This window comes from Passer domesticus, chromosome 3 (assembly GCF_036417665.1).
Source record: "Passer domesticus isolate bPasDom1 chromosome 3, bPasDom1.hap1, whole genome shotgun sequence".
Lineage (NCBI taxonomy): Eukaryota > Metazoa > Chordata > Aves > Passeriformes > Passeridae > Passer > Passer domesticus.
In genome coordinates this window covers 100,727,361-100,745,932 of record NC_087476.1, presented here as the reverse complement: position 1 = coordinate 100,745,932, position 18,572 = coordinate 100,727,361, and the positions used below count along the sequence as shown (strand labels likewise).

The window sequence follows — 18,572 nt, the reverse complement described above, 5'->3', positions numbered from 1 at the left end:
AGGGACTCTTGAGCAGGGACACCAGGCAGGGAAGCAAACAGCCTTGCAAAGAAAAGCTGCCAAGATTTCTTGTTGTTTATTGCAGTTCTAACCTCCAGGATCATTAGATCCTGCCAGACTGCCAAGGCAGCTGGACTGTTCTCTCCACAGAGCTGCGCCCTTCCGGCCACACCACTCAGCAGAGGAGCCTTCTGGGTTTAAAAACCTCTATCTCCTCAGAAACTGCATTGCCCACCTTCATGCATGGCAACAAAGGACACAGTCTACTCTTCTTGCAAAAGATGTGCAAGACCAGCCATCTCTTGTGTCCCCAAAGTCCAGCTAACTGCAGCAGATGGAAAAAGAGAAAAAGAGAAGCAGCCACCGAGTAAGTCATATACTACAAAAATGAAACAGATTGTCCATTGTCAGCTCTTCTACTCAGGACCTGAGCAAAGGTTTGAGACTGCCCTACAGTAATTTAGTAATTAATTTGTGTTTACTTTTTCTTATGAGCAAGTAACACAGGCAGAAGAACCCCAGAATACTGCAGTACTCAAGCTAGCAAGAACACGAGCTGTGTCCCATAGGAAGAACAAAGCAAGCTTGAAGCTGCATGCAAGGACCTGGCTCCTACATGCCAATAGACCACATTGAAAGCATTCAGTGGCTCCACCTGGTACATTATAAAGTGGAGTAGATTTTTTTTTTATGACCCATATTTCAATTCTGCAGATAGATATATAGTTGTGCTGCGCAATCAAATTATTTTACATTTTTATTACAAACATTTTAGCTATCTTTGCAGCCATTTGTACAGTTTGATATTAATAACCAGAACTGTGGCTCCAGCTCACAGTGTCTGTCTGAACTTATTTTATCATCAACACTACACAAGCTACATATAAGGTCTTCTAGGGTTTTCCAGATGTGATACTAGAACACTGGGATCTTTCTGTTTTATTAATGTTTACAGAGTCCCCATTGAGGACTCCACTGATCACCAAAGGGACTGGCAGTCTGGAGTTACTAGGAAGTTCAACTCCCTCTCCCTCCCCTAATTTCAAATGCTTTTCATGTTCTCAACTAAACCCTGCATTTAGTATTGTAATTTAACTTACTCTCCCAAGTTGCCATCCATAGAATATTTTCTGGCATGCTCACAAAATTTCACCAGAGACCTTTTCTGGCATCCACTTCTGTAGCATTTTCTGAATTTATTATGTAAAACTTAAGGGACATGGAAAAGGGAAGGATTACAGAGACATCAGTTGGTATCCAGTGCAAATATAACTAATGAAATCTGACACGTGTATGTATACATTCAGAGTTTTTATGGTTTTTTTTTTAAAAATAAACATTGAATACACCACTTATTAAGTTCATTTTATTCCTAGGGAGAATTATACCTGTACAGCGAGAACATTCTACACCATCTTCCACAACAGATGTGAACCTCTCATTCCCCACCCAACCTTCTGCCCCTGTTCCCAGCCAGGCTCTGTATGAAATTGGTTTCACACTTATACTTGGCAGCAATGCCAGACATATCAGACACATAAGGTGTTTGCAGCCCTCTTCCACACAAATAAGCACTGACATGTCTCTGTCCTGAACTTTGTTACGGCTATGTCATGCCCATGTCAGTATTTTTTAAAAATCTACACAGAAAAGTGCCTTTACTATTTAATAGCACATAAAGTCAGCTCTCAGAGGGCAATACAAAAAGAAATCGCAAAGGTTTGAAGACAGCCCACGTTATTTCTCTGAATGGCATTTAGAAGCATTTTTAACTTCAAGATGAAATTTGCAACACAATAAATAAATAATTCTGACCCCTTCTTGCAAAATCAGTCCCAAACAGAAATTGCAAAACCATGCACTTCATATACTGTACTTGCCCAGGTCCCCAGTTCTGGCTGATCCAAGAGTGCTTGTAGACTCTTCAGTAAGAGAAGCAAAGAAACAGAATCACAGAGCAGCTGAGTTTGGAAGGGACCCCTGAAAATTATCTCTATACAACCTCCCTGCTCAAGTAGGACCACCTAAAACAGACTGCCTAGGACCTGGTCTGGTCCAAACAGCTTTTGAACATCTCCAATGGACTCCACAACCTCTTTGGGCACTGACTTGAGTCAGTACTTAGTCACCTGCATGGTGAAAATCTTTCCTGACGTTCAGATGGAAGCTCCTGACATTTTTCCTCATTTTCTTTTGGAGCAATCCAGATCTGCATGGGCTACGGTACCTGGCAGAACAGACTTTCAAGCTGCCATCTGGGACACGATTGCCAGAGATTCTTTGTACATCTTTGTACACACCCATTACATATCGCAGCAACCACTACTGAAAGTCCTTCTCCCTTACTTCCTCAGATGAGGGAATCCTCAGGCTTCCTTTACAGTGACAGAGCAGAAATCACCCACTGTACATAAACAAACTGGGCTCATAACTCATACGATCAAATGATACTGTCAAATACATTGTGGCACACTGCAAAGCAGGAGCAAATGTGCGGAACAGTGCCCTGCAGCCCTGGGACATGCTCTGCCAGGGTGGAAAGCAACTGTGGTCCTGCTGACAGATTTGGGATGCTGCCTTAAGCCTATTCTTGATGCAACACATTAAAATGTCCTTAGGTCTCATCTCAGGAAAGTGATTCCTATGTCACATCTCATTTGCAGCTTTAGTACATCACTCATGAGATAAATCCATGAAACAGGTTACCTAAGTCACTATGAGCAATGTCTGAAACAGAAAGAATTTTTTAGGGTGAAGTCAGTAGTCTGCAACCCAGAGCTTCTTCATGTAGCCAAACAAGGCTGTAAAGGGACTTCCACAGGGAGGGACACATTTGAGCCATAATGGCTTTATGAGTGTGCAGTAACTTACAGAAATGTTGTCCCTTTGCCTTCTACAAAGTTCATTTAATCTTAAAAGAAGTCTAAAAACAGAAGTAAACAGTACAAGAAACAGCCCAGATGATAATTTTCAATGGTATCACAGCAGTCCTATCTGCAGAAAAATCCCATGTGAGGGAAATGTGTTGTCACAGCTACCACAGAGCTGTACAAAGGCTTGGCCAACATACATGGTGTCTGGATAGCCATGCTGCAGACCCACAGCACCCTGCTCACAGCTGAGGAACTCCCTGACTTGGACCACTGAGCTTTGATGCCAGTACAAAATTCAGTTTTCAGGTGTTTGCAATACCACCCTCTCAATTCTGCTCTCAGAGAGCACAGAGGCACCATGCACATGAAGAGCTGTGGGTGCTGAACCAGCCGCCTCTCCCCTCCCTGCCATCCCCCCAACACTCTCCTGCTCCTTTGATCTCCCCAGGGTTTCCAGCTGCCGGAAACTTTTCAGAAGTCAAGATATCACTGTGATATGTGACTAGAAAAAAATAAAATAGAAACCCCATAAAGCTAAAAAAAACCAAAAAATGTATACTCTTCTGGTATTGGTTGGGTGGGGCAGATAGGGAAGCAAAACACAGTTACAAACCTAGATACTATGCAACTTACTCCATGGAACATCTTTTCTTGATTATGTTTATTAGAGAGCTCCTATCCAAAACCTCAAATTACCCTAACTTGAAACACATTAGATTTTTTAATGTAAAATACTAACCAAAAGAAACTAAATCTTGCAAGAGCAAGAAGGAGTCCATTTTTTTTGCCTCTAATGATAAACAACTTTTACTGCAGTCAGAAAACAAGAGCAGGTCTTTAGCTCTTTAAAGACTGCATATCCTTTAAAACACTCAGGGCCTGGTCTTGCTCACACTAATTCCATTAGTACTGAATTTCAGGACTGCATCTTTCCATTTTCCCTCCATACACAGTCCCAAAGTTTTCCTTTACTCCTCACTCTTCTATAAATACTGCAGAGACATGCAACAACTTTACTTTCTTTCCAGCCTTTTTTTAATTAAATATAAGTCCTTCCATAAAGCACAGGATTTCTTTGTATATGGCACTTCAAACAACTATCAGCCAACACAGCACACAGCAGTTACCATGAAGGAAATGCTAAAAGATCACTGCATGCCAAGAATTAACTCCCTTTTTCACTGTCTCTGAAAAACTGAGAAAATAGTGTTCTCATTTAAAATTAGAGAAGCTTAAATAAAGAAAATTTTTGATTCTTGAAGCATTTTATTTTCCCCTTTCAAAAGGAGCAAACAGAAAAGCAAGTTTCTGGAACATTGTCTTTGACGATGTTTTCCTGCCATAAGCAACCTTTGACCAAATAGCTGAGCAAATTAATACCATCAAGTTAGTTGGGTTTTTTCTTCAGCATCCCCTTCTTCAAAACAGCTAATGAATATCAACCTCTCAACTGAGGCATAATTTGAAAAGGTCTAACTTTGAAAGAGCTACTGCTCAAGATTTTAATTTTTACTAACCAACATCCTGCCAGCTTAGCTGTGCATGTAAAGAAGATTTAACAGATAATTTATTTTTTAGGTATGGTGGAGAAACATTAATAGATGGAGGGCGTTGACTGAAGTGAAACACAAACACTAGTGAGCAGACATTATGAAAGTGGATATTTGGACATTTTGCTCTGCCTAAATTCTACTCCACTCACCACTACAGCATGCAATCATCTTTCAGCTCTAAAATTAAACTGTTAGTTTTCATCTTCTCTCCAGATGGAGAAGCAAATAAAATAGAGTATGAACACTTCTTCTGACATACCAGGTGCTTAGACCAACAGTCATCGACCACACAAATCACAATATATGCAGCTAGAGAAAACCAAATCAAAGAAATTACTTTGTATGTGAAACAGGCAACAGGGTGATTTGCAAGGAATTCTACTGAGATTCACCCTCAAGCTAGGTGCGCAAGGGATATATTTAAATCAGAAATACACACTTTTGTAGTTTCACTCTGACTAGCCTTGGATATTCAGTTTCTACTCCAAAATTTTAATTAATAGTTCAGTTATGCTAAGCCCACTCACTGAGCACTCCAAGTTTGGCACTGTTTCACTGGAAGTCATTGCACAGAGGGGAGAGCAGGTTGCATTGCCAAGGAGCTAGGCTTGAGCAGTAGCAGAAATGCATCAGACTGAAGGCTCTGTGTATTGCACATTTCAGCTTTTAAGTCTAATTTAAATCTTCAAGGTATACACAAAAACTAAAGATACAGATGTATGCCCCCCAAGCTATGTTCCATACAGTACAAACTAGATAACAGATACTACTCAAATTCTGCTACCTCCTCTACTGGATTAGTACTCATAATTAAGAAAAAGTAATTTTTTTTCTCTGCTTTGATCTCCCTAAAGTTGTCTCACAAACCCACAGACAAGCAAGGGTACACTGCAAATCCCTCTCCTGTCTGTTACCATACAGATCACCACTGTGTTTGCCAAGTGACCAAAGCCCAGCCATCAGGGAACAGAGGGAGATGATACCAAACACAAAACTAGAAGCAGTTACACCCCACCTGAAAGCCAGATCTGCCCCAGATGGCAGATCAACTAGCACTAGTGTGAGTGAAAGGAGTATATTCATTTTTTTTCCCCTACCAAGACTGCCTTAGTGAGCTGATGAGATATCCACTTTTCTCCATCCAACTTAAGATTTAGCACATCTTACAAAGCAGGCTGTTAGCCCAGGACCAAAAACTCACCATGATGAGAAGGATACAGCAAGCCAGTGCAAATGGAATTTATGCAGGCAGTTGAAACAAATGGAAAAGAAAATCAAAACAGTCAGCAAAGTGAAACTTTACTGACCAAGGAGAGGCTCATTTATCAAATAAAAAGTTCAGCATAGAAAACATTAGCCTCTCTGACCTGGAATCTGTGATAAGGTCAGGATCCCTCATTTAGGGATCTCTCAATGACAAGTGCAACTACTTCAGAGATAAGATTTTATTAGTGCTACTAAAAGACAAATACCTGGAACCATTTTTTTGCTGGTGCAAGCACACTCTTTGTCTTAAAAATCCATGTGGAATTTGAGAAGCAGATATTTAAATTACAGGAGTCCACACACTTGGCAGACTTTGCAACACAGTTACAAATGCAGCTAAATTTTTTTGTGACTCTCATAGTTCTGTACCACAACTTCAACCTATTCTGAAAAGCTGACAATTACATATACCTCAAAAAGACAAAACCAAGAGTATTAACAGTTCCTCACTGACACGGCAATATATCCAAAGGTAACATCAGGCATGAAAAGAGAATACAATGCAAAAGATTTCAATCCAGTTCATATCTGAAGAGCATTTGGGCAGCATCATAAACCCACATACAAAGATGGGATACTCTGACATCACTTGAGCCTAAGTACGCACTACAATTAGAGGAGGAAAACAAGTCACCTTTAAGAGAGTCTGAGTTGGTAAAGTCAACTTTTGAGGACTGTGCCTTCCTTCTCCGACTATAAAAACACCCTAAACACATCAAGTGGTTTGACTAAGCATTATACTGCATGTAGTTTAGCAAGGCTAAAATACTGAAATACATTCCAAGTAATTTTCTCCACTGAAAAAGGAAAATTGTTGCTTGTGATTTATTTACATGGATTCCTAGTACAAACATCCTGAAATTCCCTAAACACAAGGGCAAAGACTTTGCTTTGACCAGCTTTGCTTGCATTCTCCCAGAAGTAGGAACATTCCATGTGAACACTCCAGATAGTACCCATGCAGAGGGAAGTTCACAGGTAATACAAGGAGAAGAAAAGTACTCACAGATTCTGAGAAAATGTCACAAAATAACACAGCATAAAAGAAAAACTACACTTCTCACTTCCACAGGCAGCTTGAAAAGAAGCATGGATTAAACCTGATGAATCAGCCTCCGACCAGACAAACTCCACAGACCATGTCATTTTGTTTCAGTTTAGACTCTTACCTTAAAATTGCCCGATCATTTCTTCACTTTGAAAAACATCATCAAGATAAAGGAGCTCTTAAGGTCACCACATAAAGCACATATTTATGTTCTGAAGAATCATACAGTACTGTCAAATACAAATCACAAACAGGGAATTTACTCTCACCTTAAGTACAAAAGAAATCTGCTGCTAGCTCTCCTCCTTTAAATCAGCTTAGGCACTAAAAAATAATTCCACCTACTACTCAAAAGAGCAAAGGGTAATGGGGTGATTTAGGGCTGGCCTCATGCAGTTCCTAAATGACCAGAAGGCTATTCCAAAAACCATACATTTAAAAGTGTTTGGAATAACCAACATGAATAACAGAAGTGTAACAGCACCCATGAGATGACAGCAGAGAACCACATTTGTAATTTTTCTTCTCCATTAGCCCAGAGATTGAATATCAACCTTGGACTCCCCTTTGGTAAAATACTGGTAAATAAAGCACAGTCAGACATTCCTGCCCCTCTGGTCTAAGCAATGACAGGTACAGGAAAAGAGCACCATCACTCTCATGAGAGGATGAATCTGTCGCTGCTGTGGCAGGTGTGTTTATACCCAAGGAGCACCCAGAGAACACAACCAGGTTAAACTGAGAGCCTCTGCAGTGAGGAAACAAATCCATATATTCTAAATCCTGTAGAAGGCATCATTTTTTTTCAGCTAGGGTAGGAGGATGCTTTCAAGATTATTCTGTTAATACTGAACAATGAGGGAATTGAATGTTTGTTCTTTGTCCTTTCTTAATTCACACTAAAGCCAAAATTTATGAAAGAAATACAGCAAAAACTGTAAATATGTTAAAACTAGATATACATTTCTGAATTCTGAAATGAACAATAGTCTCACACAAATCTGCTTTATGAAATGATGATGGCTCCTTGGGATGTGAAAGCACAATACCAAGCAATATAGATGTTTTATAAGAGCATAAAAGTAGAAAAAAAATGCAAACAATCCACACACACCTTCCCATAGAACAAAAACCCTCACGATAATCACAAAACAGTAACGCAAACAACACTAATGTATATAAAAACAAAAAAAAAATACTGTAAAATTGAAAATTTACAGCAATTCCAGACCAGCGTGGCTAACTGCCTAACTAACTTCTGCAATAAACAGAGTTCCACCCAACAGGGAAGTAGCCTTATCGGCTGGCTGTAGATTGATTTTCTTTGGGCTTATCCTTGAAAGCAATATATCTTCCTGAGTGGATCTCTTTCACTCCTATTCTCAGGAGCAGCAGATTAACAATTTATCAAGGTTCTCCAGTAAAATGAAACTGCTTTGGCTTTAGCATCATTCATAGAATAGGGACTTAGGTAGGTAGGTTGTAGGTTGGCACCTACCTACAAAAAGAAGAAAGACTAGTGAATTTCTGATCTGAAATTCATTAATGACCTGCTTGCCCTCTCAAACATGTTTCTGACAGCTACAGTGCTGATACAGATTAACAGAAAGTTTGGAATCATAGAATCATTTAGGTTGGAAAAAACCTTTAAGACCATGGAGTCCAACCATGAATCCAGCACTGCCAAGTCCACTGATTCAACTACTTTGCCGGGGACCCTTTTTCCAGTACTTGTCAACCAATACTGTGAATAAGCTTTTCCTAACATGCTGCCTAGACCTCCACTGGCACAGATTGAGGCCATTCCTTCTTGTCCTATCAATTTTTACTAGGAAAGAGAGACCACTGCAACCTCATTACAATCTCTTTTCAAGCAGTCATAAAGACTGACAAGATCTCTCATGAAGCTCCTTTTCTCCAGGCTAAACACCCTCTGCTGCTCTTCACAGGAGCTGTGCTCCAGACCCTTCACCAGCCCCTTGTCTGGCCAGGCTCCAGCCCCTCAATGTCCTTCTTGCAGTGAGGGGCCCAGAAGTGGGCACAGCTCTCGAGGTGTGGCCTCACCAGTACAGGGGGACAATCCCTGCCCTGGTCCTGCTGGCTGCACCATTGCTCATCCAGGCCAGGGTGCCATCAGCCTCCTGGGCACAGGCTGTACGGCTGAAGTTTGGCCTACATCTCTTACACATTCCGTTTCTACAGTTCAGGTGTATTTTCTCAGATTACGTGCAGCTTCACAATAATTCAGTTTTACAGCGGAATGCATTTAGAAAGAGGGAAAAAAAATTCATAGGCATCTTTATAAACCGCCTACAACCCAGTGCTGCCTAGCTGCCTACATCCTGGACAAAGTACAGAAACTGATTTTAGAAACAGCCTGTCTAGGTAATACTCAAATGGGAAAAAACATGGGAATCCTGTATACTGGCCTGGGGGTGGGGGGATGAACACCCATATATGCTATTGAACATTGAGTCACCATTAAATATCTGATGGAAAGGAATTAAAACTGAAAAGGTATATGTGCAATGGCATATTTAGCTACAGGGACATGAGCATCACACTTTTAGACATGTTACAACCTAAGCCTATCATGTTTGCCACACTAGAGCAGGAACAATAGTATTAAGGAGCAGAAGGGTGATCCATAATAACACTAGCAATCAAAATTCCACTCATCTTCAGGTCCTTATGAACAGAGAGCACAATCAGAAAAGTCAGGAAGTTAAACATGTTATCTCTCCCATTTCTTTAAATATAGCACCAGGGCAACCTAACTGGTGCTGAGAAAAGAAGATGTACTACAAGTCAGGAAGAAGCAACCTGCAACACTCCTAAGGGACAGTTTTACTGCCAGCTCAGCACCCAAGTTCTCACAGCCCCCATTCTTACTTGCAGAGCTTCTAGTACTGAGCACCATAATACCTGCAGCCCTCGGCTCTTCCCCAACAGAGTTCAGCCACCCAACAGGGGAAACAAAACAAAATGAATCAACACCACACTCCAGAGGATGCAGTTCAGCAGACAATAAATGGACCCTCAAGATCTTACCAATTTCGTTGAATTTGGCCATAGGGTAGCTCTGCTACTTGAGTACTTGATACACTGCCCTACACACTTAAAAACAAAAGGCTAAAATTAAATAATAAAAGAACTTTCAGCCAGGCACCTTGTCAGAGAACGTTGAACATCATATACCTGGGCAGACAAATACAAAGCTGTAAATCCCACCCAGGTGCATTATTCGTGACAGGTCACATCTCTGAAGTTGCCCTATCCTATATCTCAGCTGCAAGGCTGCAATGCTCACAAGTCCCCTGTCAGCCCTCAGGTGGGGTTTATCCTCTCCCCTCCTCTCTTCCAGCTGCATTTAACCATCTGTGCTAGAGTGAAATGGCTCCCTGCTTCTGATAGATTGCATTTATGGCTGCCCCTGGAATACACTAGTTGTACCAAAGGGATGCCATTTCAGCATCTCCATCCCTTACAATTTCATTAGCATCTGGCAGCTACCGATTGTCTGTCAAGTGCCAGAAAAAAATGGGTATTAAAAATGTCTCTGAAACAAAAAGATGAGCTGTAAAATGGTGTTGTTGGTTTTGGGTTTTTTTAAAAACTAAAAGCCAGTTTCTGAGGTTTCTTCCCATAAACTTAACCAGCAAAAGACTTTCATTTTTAGAAACAGAGGTGAATTACCACCAACTTTGAGGTAAGTAGGTACTTTGCAAGCAGCACCAAGAGGGAGTACATGGAATCTGTTCTCTACCACATGCAGAATGCAGCCCAGCCACCTGCAGCTATGCCTCAGCCTCCAGAGGCAGGGGGCCTTGCCCCAGTTCTTCAGCAACAAGCAGCTGTCAAATCACTGAGAAAAGTCAACAAGACTCCCACAGTGAAACTGTAATTTCAACGCCACCACCACCATCCTGCATACACCTCAGTATTCAGCTCCTTTAAAATTATGTCTGCATTTCTGCTTTGTGTGTTCTGTGCCAGCCCTTTGACTTCTCCCAAAACCCCAAGAATAGTACAAGAGTCACCAGAGCCAGAGCCAAATCTAGGATGCTGTGCTTCCCAAGAGTGGGACTTCCAAGAGGACACAGCAACTCCAAGTCAGTGATAAATTCACACTGCTGCCAATAAATAAAAAGTTTGGTTAATAGTGAAATAATCACCTTACTTGTCTGCTGATGTCACCCTTTTTTGAAACCTTGTCTCCCACAGCTTCTTGCTGAGAGATTCTGCAATCAGGATCTATAAGGCACCAATCAAAAAAGCCTACCCAAAATGTTTGGAGGACAAATGCAGAGGAACAGAGCTTGCACCCCATTTACAGAGTAGCAGGCTCCACAGAAAATGCATTACCAAATCTAAGATGTTTCAGACACCAAAATCTGGCCTGCTGTTGTAGAGAATGTCTTTGTGCCACTGCTAATCAAATGGAATGAAAATATCTCTCCTACTTTGAAGAGTCAGAATACTTTACTTCTTGCTATAAATGCCTATGAAATACAGTATTTTGCTTCTATCTCCTGTGTCCTCACCCCACAAAATCTGGATGTTTGTGTAAGGCATGGGATGTTTCCTACCACCAAACTCTTATGCAGAATACCACTGCCTCAACCACCAAACAATACGCCCAGGGAGAAGTTTAACCTCCTCATACAAAATGGTTCTAAAATGGCAAACATTCTCCTAAGTCCTGTGATGACCACTCTGCCTCACTCAGGCAATTTGATTTGAACCTACGAGTTACAAATACACTCAACCAAATACTCTGACAACACATTTTTTTCTCAAGAATCTATTTTCCCACATGTTGCACCTCAGACTCCATGAAAACACTTTTCCCATGGAGGCTGTGCAAGCAATATCTACATCAAGTTTTCTCCAACAATGGTACTATCCCACAAAAAGTTCATTCAAAATAAAAATCACTTAGTATTTCTGGCTATATAGGTAAGGGGGAAAGGAAATCAGCAGTTCCCAGGTAGTCACAGGTCAGAGGGGTTGTGCATGGCCTGTCTTCCCTCAAATGGCTACAGAAACAATAGAATTTCTTCTGTAATTGACAGCTTGAAGACTAGAGTCAGGAACTACACATTATTGCACAGGCCTGAGCTCTTTGCCTGAGCCCACTAATTGTAACGTTCACATGGAGCACATTTACACTCACATAATATTCGTGGGATATCTCTTATGCCTCATCTTCTCTAAGGTTTTTCTTATTTTGTCATTGCAAGATGAAATTTTGAATATGTAAGATCCAAAAAACTGCTGATAGAATATTACTTTTTTTTTGCCCATCCCCCCATAAGTTCATTCTAAAATGAGAAAACTCAGTTAACCTGATGGAAAAGAACACCATAACAGGATTTGATCTCACTTCCTTTGATATGTGGAACAAATACAGTTACTCCAAGAGACTTTGAGAAACACTTATGGAAAATTACAGGTGATGAATAACCCACAGGAAGACTTATTTTGTTCCCTGAATGCAATACTAAGAATTAAAATAATAGAAAAGAAAGGCTACTAGATCAAATCACATTTTGGTTTCTACCAAAAGCTATATTCATTCCAGTTCCCATGATATTTTCCATCTGTTTCTCCAAGCTTTGTTTCGTCAAGTACGAAAATAAATCTGGTGAATCCATAAGCAGGTAAGATACTGTAATTGGTTTTGTTCAATACCTAAGTATTTCTTTCACAAATTCCAAGAACAAATCCAATTTGCCTGGCTCACAAACACTGTCCTGCTGTTTTCCCTTGGGCTAGCCACACAAACAAAGAAAACAAAAATTTTCCAAGTTGAATATAAATTAATATTTTATTCTTGTTTTGTTATATTTTATAAGCAACTAAGAACCAAAGCAGTGCCCATTCCAAGTCCAATGCAAAACAGCCACTACTAAGAAACAGAGAGCAAGGAGCCCAGAACCAGTCCATGTCCTGTTTTCCAGAAGAAATGGATCCATCAGCCTAAAAGGAACTGTGGGGCTTTACAAAGAACAGCATAAAATACAATGCAAGTATTTTCCTGTCTGACAGTTAAGAACTCCTTGGTCAAAAGATTTAAAATAAAACCTTGATTATAAATTAGAGAAATTTAGTCCTTTAATGTTTGCTGCACACTAGTGCACGTGTTGCACATACTTCTGGTGTATCTGTCTTTATTAAATAAAGCAAGACTGCACAAGAAAATTTCCACTACTAGAGAACAGAAATACAAGATAAACATGATCTGACCAAGTCATATATCATTTGCTTGTAACAGATCCAATATACAGCTCTGACAAAGTCATCTGTTACCAAGCTTGTGCTGAAGACTTCAGGGATCACCTTCATCACAGCAGTTAACAGCGCAAATAAATCTTGTGATGAAACTCACAGGATTTTTTTTATCATTTTTTTAAGAAACATAAAATGCAGCAATTCAAGGTTTCCAAAAGGCTTTCACAGAACAGTGCATGGCTACTGGAAGGAACTTGAAGACACGGTCCCTACCACCTCCTATTGCACAAAGTGCACATCTCTCCAAGCCATTAATTTGTGACAGCCCAGAGGTGATAGGAAGCACAGATTTACACTAGACAAGGGCATCACATGTGTGGTTTTCTCCTAATGTGAGTGGCAGCTGGAGACAGTCATTGCCACAGAACCCTACTGCTCCCCTCTAACTACTAACAAGTGTGCTGTGAGCAACACCTCAGAAACCACTGTCACATCTAAACCTAGCAAAGGCAAAAAAAGAATTTGTTAACACTTTGCTGTCATACTAAGCATGCTCCATATGTTTAAGATCTGTGATCTTAAGACAATGAATTAATACATTACATAGACCTGTATAAAAATAATAAACTCAACTGAGCAGACCCACTTTGTGTGTGTATATACATTTGACAGAAGTCTAGACACAGATACCTAGCAACATAAAAATCAAGTACCAGTTCAGTCTAAGGTAGCCAAAGAAATGCTAAGTTACATTGTGCCTACATCTCCTGACACTACTTATGCCTCTACCCCAGTTCAGATTTTAACTAGCATCGTGCAAAACTATCACAACAAACACCAAAGCTAAAAGAAAACATAAGAGACAGACACAAGATTAAATTATGGAAATAAATTAGCTTTGCTCAAGCCATTGTAGTTCCATTAAGAATCCAAAGAAAAAGGTACCCTCTTTAAGTAAGTGTATTTTCAGATTTTATTTTTTTTTATCACAAACCCAAACTGTGTTTTGGAGCACCAGACCACATGGTTTTACCATCTCTCCCTGCTTGAGATTCTAGCCACAGTAAACAGACCACAGAATCATTTTCTTAAAGCAAAACAAAAGCAGGCTGCTATTAAAAGAACAAAGGAGCAGGAGCCCTAGATCTACTCTCCCTTCAGAGAAAAAATTTATTCCCCAGTTTCATAGGCTCTCCTGCCTGACACCCTGCTGCCAAGTTAGAAGAGTAGAGTATACACTTTAAAGGTGTTTCCATTTCAGGGGAAACCACACAACCTCACACACACACAGATGGACACAAGTGCTATATAGTTTTACCCCCATTTTGGTTTTGTTGTGTGAGTTTATACACAATAAGCAAAATCCCACAAAAAATAACAGCACACTATCCACTGCTATGCAGTCTTATAGTGAAAGGCAGCAACCTGAAAAAAACGAGACATCCCTTTAAGCGAAGTTATTTACAAGGTTCACTATAAAAATATTTTTGTTACAAGTCATTTCAATATTAAAAATGGAAAACTATTTCTCACATTAAGGTGGGCAAATTCTCCAACAACACATAAAATGGCAAGTGTCCAGACTGGCATTCTTTAGCAAAGCACATTTCAAGTCATTCTTCTTATTAATGATTTAAGATCTAAAATGGGAACATCTGTCTTGTTTCCTAGCACTTACTGTAATCAGAAATAAAATGGGTGTCAGTAGAGCAAAGATCACCAGTTGCTACTACTCTTCAAGGGTATTCCAACAGTGTCTCTCACTTTAGAGCTTAGCACTCTCAAAAGAAGAGTACTGAAGTGAGAGATATTACTCCTAAATTTATAGTGTTACTATAAATTTGCTGTCTGTGATTACATTCAGTACTCCTGGAGAACCCACAGCTCACAAAAAACTTCCACAGAAAGATGCTATGAGCCAGAAATCATGATGCAGAAAGTTGCATGGTTGGCTGTATGATTTACTCTCAGATTAAACTTCTACACACCACCTCTAACCAGCCTGAAGCTCCACTGACAGATTTTTGCTTCCTATTCAAGCAAACGGGGATGTTAGGTGCCTGAGTACCAGCCACCCAGCCAGTGGGATATCCAACCAGTTCAGCAGAGACTTAACCTAAAAAGGTGAGCTCCCTCAGATGGTTGACAGATTTTAGGACGTTTCTCTTTCAAACCAATGCTAGTCCAAACAGCTGCAGGATATGCTGGGAGGCATCTTCTCCAGCTGCATATGGCAATGCCCAGAACAAACTGAAGTGTTGTGTGACTAAGGCCTTGATGATTTTGTGAGAAGTAAGAGCAATGAATATAGCCAAGCATTTGAGAAAGGCTGCATTTCCTTTAAAGTTCTTACAAAACCTTCATCAAAACCCTGCTTAATTTACTGCAAAATAGTTATCTTGATTTGTCCATACACGCATACACTCCCCCAGTATGGGGTCAGGATTCACAACATGCTGACATCTTTCCAAAGGCTAGTGCAGACTCAGATGTTGTTTCCAGTTAAGCAAAATCTGATAGCCAACCACAAGCATGTATGCAGATTTACTCTCTCACTTGTGCAACATTTTATTACAGGGAGAAACAAATTTTGACCCTTGGAGTTTCAGAGAAATTTTTATGGCTACAAAAGTAAGAAACATCTAACAAGTATTGACTAGCAATAGGTGCAGTATTAACAAAAATATATTTAATAGGTCAAACGTGACATTGCAGAAAAAAGTTTGATCCAGAAAATAGATACTTTTCTTATACTAATTCAAGCCAAGATACTAATTCACAACAGATATAATTTGACAAATCTACTTTTTAGTGTATATCAACTATGATTCTCTTCTAGAATTTATTCCACAGTGCTTTGTGTCAAGATTCCTGCTCAACAGAATAATTAGCATGTTGACTATATTTGATGTTCAGAGACTAATTCTAACCCATGCTGTGTAACAAAGATTGGCTAGAGAAGTCACTTGAAATAGTTTCTGGTATCTGACTGGACTGAATTTTTAAAGCACTTCCAGCATGAGCAATCACGCTTAGTAATTCCAAATAGGATTTCCGAGAACTGCTATGGATGTGATTTTCAAATTAAAGTTGCAGTTACACAGAGAGCACATTTACTGGATTATTTCAATGTCCAGAGACAAAGCAACATCAATATAATGAGAATTGTTAAGAGCAAGTTCAGTTTGAGTTTTGGTTACATACGTGGAAAGAAATACAAGGAAGAGGAAAGCTTTCTGTATATTCAGCTGCCTCTATTTTTAATTGATAACTATTTTTTTCATAGCTTTGGTGAAAAGAACTGTTTCCAATTGAAAGAAAATCAAAATTCCATCCATTTTTTTTTCAAACTATTTACTAGTTATAGAACTATGCAGTGAAGCTATAAACTCATACCACTGCACTGAAGTTGGACTATTAAAGAAGCAGAATTGCTAATATTGCCTACTGAAACATCACATTTCAGAGCTGAATATTAAGTGAGCTGAAGTGACAAAACACTGTTAGAATCTTTGCTAACAGTCCACGCCTGCCCAGCAGGACCTACCTCAGACCCCAGATACCACATAACCTGGCCAAAGCCTCCATGTAGGAGCAGCTCAGGAGCTTGGATAGCTGTCCATGCTTTCTGGTGTCCTTCCCTGGGGTAAAATCCTCAATGACATTTTCCCAGCAGTACTCTAGCTCTTGTTTCAATTTCCCTCTCAAACATTGGTCACTACCTCTGCTAGTACTACAGAGAACCAGTACTGTAAACTCCAACTGCTTAGTTATAATTTTAGATCAAAAGGGACGTGAGTTCAGTTGACTGATTTTGTTACTTTGCATGGTTGCTTCCTTACATAGAAGTATGCACGCAAAAGAAATGAGGAGTAAATCCAAAGGAGGTCATCTTTACCTGCCAAGGCTGCTTTGCTCTCCAGGATATGTAAAACTGGAGACAACAGCAGGACGAAGCATATTCCAACAGAAAATAGTAAGAACCCCATTAAAAGTTTAACAGCAAAATATACCAAAGCAAAGACACACTGGAGGCTACCATGTTTAACTCTAGAGAGAGCAGTTCATGGAAGCCATCTCGCTGATGAAAACTCCAACACTGAAAACTGAATTTATCAAACTAGCAAAAACTAGTCGCTGAAATATGAATTATAATAAGTAGAACATGTAGGCTTATGGGAAGGTACCCAATAGAGAAAAAAATAGTGAAATAAAATTAAAATTAACAGTTCACCAAATATTTTGAAGTGGTAAACATTTCCCAAAAAAGTGAATGAAGAGAGAATTCTGGCAACTGAGTCAGAATTTTAATCCAAAGTGCTGAGGAAGAAAAAAAGGAAATTATCCCCTCATTAAAAGACATCTACCAGCCACATCATCTCTAGGACTGGAGAAACACTGTTCAAGTCTGAAACTGCAGTGATTAGATCTGCCACTGACAGATTATTTTTTTTTAATAAGTAAATAAATAATTGAACCACTGTGTTAAATGGTTACTAAGAAATCTAGACAGAGCAAGGAATCTCTCACAAAAGTCTGCTTGAAATAACCAGGTTACACTGCTCTTCCCAAGAGAGAAATCCTCTTTGCTATTTATTTCCTCATTACTTTTCTACCTTCTGAAGCTGGCACTACCTTGCTCCCTTTCAGGGGGACTGCCAGGCACGGTTGTGTGTCAGTGCTAGAGAACAAAGGAAAAGGTACAAAGCAGCAACAGCAGCTCCACACCCTGACCCTCCCTCCCACTGAAGTCACTCTGAAAAACAGCCATTTGCTTCCCTGCGGCACATGTGACCATGAAAAACTTGTTTATATTTTTCCAAGTTTCCAGACCCTCCATTTGGGCACCATTCACCTATGTCAAAAGTACAGCATAGTCCTACTCCCTGCAGTCCATCAAATCACAGGATTTTTCAGCAGGACCCTTACAATCACAATCCAACACAAGGGCTGGTTGCTCTCTGTGCTGCATAGCAGCTGTACTACACCACCAATATTCTTGGGTGTTTTTGTAGAAATAGCTGAATGCAGCAGACCCACACCAGAACCATCCCAGACAGATGATGCATGACTCTGCAAGAAGCCCCAAAAGACACAAACAAAGTAGAAGGAATAAAATAAACAAGATTTTCTGTGACCCTAAGGATGGGATTATAACATTTTTTTTTAAAGCTTGAGCAGGAAGCCTTTGTAAATTACATTTCTTGGATTTTATTGTATTATCTTCATGGCACAGTTATTACACATTAAAGGTAATGACTCTCTTCTGCAAGTAACCTAATATTGAACATGATTGATAACCCCTATCTGGGCTTTAGAGGATGCTGAATTTCCTAAATGGAAGGAGGGAACTGAGTTGGATGAGGTGAATAGGGAATAGCTTGAGTGGATTATGTGCATGCATATGAAAAACCAACTGCTAGGTTTTCATTAGAGCACAGTATTTTCTTGAAAATACCCACTAATGGCAAACAAATGGGAAAAAAAAATCCCCAGATCTTCCATTTGTGGGTAAGTCTGCTCAGACCCCAAATATATATATTATTGTTGTTCTTATCCATTTGAAAATTTTGTAAACACACGTATAACACAAAGACA

The 18,572-nt window shown here is 39.8% G+C and overlaps 1 protein-coding gene across 2 annotated transcripts in view; it reads right to left on the bottom strand.

Annotated features, from left to right (window-relative positions):
* KIF26B (kinesin family member 26B) overlaps positions 1-18,572 on the bottom strand; it is a 276,066-nt gene that overhangs the window by 202,748 nt on the left and 54,746 nt on the right. The window lies entirely within an intron of this gene.